The following is a 3,164-nucleotide window of genomic DNA, read 5'->3' on the forward strand; positions in this document are numbered from 1 at the left end:
GAGCTTGTCACTGAGAAGGGGGGGGGGTTCCTCCTTGTGACCACCCTCCGGCGTGAGAATCAGACTAGATTGCTCTTTAAATATAAAAGTATATTAAGAGATTGCCAGAGCAGATATCAGGTATAATATGATGATATGATGGTCATACCATTTGTGGTATTTATAGCCGAAGGTAGGTTTCCAAGGAGGTATGGCCGGCTGCAACAGTGTTCCTGTTCCACCAACAGTAGCCTACGCACGTGCCCTGCTGGTAGTTGGTGGGTAGGTAGCGGCTGATAGCGACCAGGCCTGCTGTATACTATTCCTTTTCCACCAACTGCCGGCTACGCATGTGGTATGACAAGAGTTGGTGAGTAGGCAGCGGCTAATAGTGACATACAGTGTAGGAGCATGCTGCTCGCCATACTGTTGTCCATAAGCTGTCGTATCTTTAGTCAGATCTTTTTCCCATACCTCGTCAGGTACAGTACAGAAGATCTTCCCGTATCGTACGGACTGGCTTATTTGGGCGGGAGTATTCCCCCTCCCGCCCTTGTGCGGGATTGTTCCCGGCTTCGCTCATTCCTTCAGGTGACACTGAATGATTGAGAGCTAAGTGCCTTGTGCGTGTAGCCTTGCTGCGCGGGTGGCCTTCCCTAATGGCTTGTATCCGAGGCTGCGGGGACAGGCGGAGTCCTTCACCATTGGGAGGCATTTCCTGCGGGAACAGCTTGCGTACTGCGCTAAGGACGTCACGTCTCTGAGCATGGTTGGTCCTGCGGATCCAATTGGTTTCTACGCAGACGTCCCTGTTTAAGGTGAGTCTTGCGGGTCCAACTGGGCTCTGCTAGGACCTACCTCTTCAGTTGGCTTTCTTCTAATTATTTCCTTCAACTGTTCAAGGTATTGAGATCATGCTTATTTTATTGTAATTTACTTGATTTTGTTTATTTGGGGTTTTAATCAAGCAATTGATAATTTGTGTTTATTTTTATGGCTACAAGCTCTCTCTGATAATTTAGTGAAAATAGCTTTTATTAGTAAATTAATTTTCGGCGTTTTAATTAGGTGATTAAGACCTAGAGTATTGTTTTCTAATTCTAAAAAAACAGCTAACAAAATAAAACCAAAATTAATGGTTTATTTTTCTTCAACCTAATGTTTCTAATTCTACATAGTCATCATAAAATTCAATTAAAGATTTTTTTGTTGATGCGTCACGTGCTTGGCTTCGGTGTGTAAATTGGGATGTGAAAGTCAGATTGAAATCAATGGTGTGTGACTCAGCAATACGCCATGTAAACGGCATCCATTAGAGATTTAGAGGACTGTTGAGGCCGTCTAACGGTCGTATACTGTGTGTATATTTGTGTTCTTCAAGGTAATAAACTACTTTTTGAGCACTATAATTTGATTTTATTTGGTTATCTACAAAAGGCATTGTGATCATTAAAGCCCAGATTTTCATTTGGACCATTTTACTTGCTTGGTATGGTGTTGTATAGTTTACTCTAGAAGGGTATGATGGTTGGTTTAAACTAAAGGGACGGTGATCATTGGATTCATGTCATGGCGTGGCAAGATTCTGATGGCGTGGTTATGAACTATGCAACGGTTGATTTGCAGCCAAAGCTGTTCCCTCATGTCCTCATTGGTCATTTGAATAATTCAAAGTTTTCACTTATTGACTACTAAAAGTAACGTGACGATTAATGGCCAATTTCGGAACCGAAATGCAACCATATATGTGAGGATCACGACCTGATTTCAGACCCAAAACCAAGGTAAGGCTTCATCCTTTACTAATTTATATCAAAGTAGTACAAATTATTTTTTTGTTTTTCATGAAGAAAGCTAAAAATTGAGGTTGTGGTTTTTACCATCAACCAAACCCCATGTATGTATGCAGCGTGTATGTAAAAATTATAGTGTGGTATTAATTGGAATTGAGGGCTTAATTAATACTAATTTCATCAAGTGTTAGTTTGAACTTTAAAGTGTTATTTATGTATCCCTATGGTATTAACTGAAAACATTCTTTTTAGAGTTATGGTCATTTGATTTACAAAACAAATAGAATGCATTTATATATTTACATACACATAGATGTTTTAATGTTTAATTTTTCTTTGCTTGAAGACATTTGTTTTGACTTCAATTGATGTTTCTACATGTAATAACCATTCTTAGTTAACTAACAGTTACTGCATTACCACAACAATCGTTGATGAGTCCAGATCGGCCACCACAGGTTTATTCGACGAGACAATGACCTCAATGGTTGGCATTGGGCCAAGTTAATTCAGTAGGTACACACATAACTAAACAAACATATGCCTACATAACTTTTAACTTTCAACTTACATAAACAACTATCTAATATACGTGTGTGTTTCATATGTAGATGCAAGCCAAACTGGCAGAGTGAGAAAAGAATGAAAGGATGAAACACATTTAGGTGATAGTAGAACAAGACTAAACTATGCATCGAGTTACCTTTTGTATAACTTAAAAATAGAACTGTTATGATTCTATGTTCAACAACTTATATAAAGGTTGAACGACTATGACCATATTGTGGTATAACAAATGTGGTTTCATCGTCTAATCAATTATATATAGTTACAGATCCGGCGCAACGTGCCGGGTGTAGAAACCAGTTATCTTTATTTTCGTTGATAACCTAAAGCATGAATTCTATGAGCTTCAAACTTCAGACATTCAATAAAGCTACCTGTAACATGCGTAAAAGTATGGTTTTGTCAACGTAATTGTTGAGTGAGCAAACACAAGATTTGATATTATAATAATAAAAATTACAATTCATATGCGGATGTGGTATCACAACAATTAAATAAACATTAGACAAAACAAATAATGTTTCTTTTGGCCATGACGCTAGTTCGGTCAAGGTTAGCCTCAATTTAGTCTTTGTAGGAGTGGCACCCAAATGTCTCATCTACAACTATAATATCACATCAACAACTACAATACAAGAGGATGACATCTACAAAGTAAGGACGAAAGAAAATATTGTACATAACGGCTAGAGAAGGAAAAGGTGGACCACTCTAAGGCTACAATTGGAATATACCTAGATAGCGACAGTGTATGGTCCCCCCCCCCCCCCCCTCGCGGACCACTAAGAATATTGTATGATTAGGTAGATGTGATTACTCTTATAT

General features: G+C 38.6%; 1 long non-coding RNA gene across 1 annotated transcript; it reads left to right on the forward strand.

The window, feature by feature from the left end:
* The first annotated feature begins 974 nt into the window (after window positions 1-974).
* LOC143600574 (uncharacterized) lies at window positions 975-2,592 on the forward strand. The gene is made up of 4 exons (XR_013147498.1): window positions 975-1,360; window positions 1,485-1,763; window positions 2,181-2,288; window positions 2,384-2,592. It is a non-coding gene; the product is annotated as an uncharacterized LOC143600574 (long non-coding RNA).
* The last annotated feature ends 572 nt before the right edge of the window (window positions 2,593-3,164 follow it).

The sequence above is a fragment of the Bidens hawaiensis genome, unplaced genomic scaffold (assembly GCF_021521415.1).
Source record: "Bidens hawaiensis isolate Kalapana, Puna unplaced genomic scaffold, B.hawaiensis_p1.1 tig00054337_1, whole genome shotgun sequence".
NCBI classification, from domain to species: domain Eukaryota; kingdom Viridiplantae; phylum Streptophyta; class Magnoliopsida; order Asterales; family Asteraceae; genus Bidens; species Bidens hawaiensis.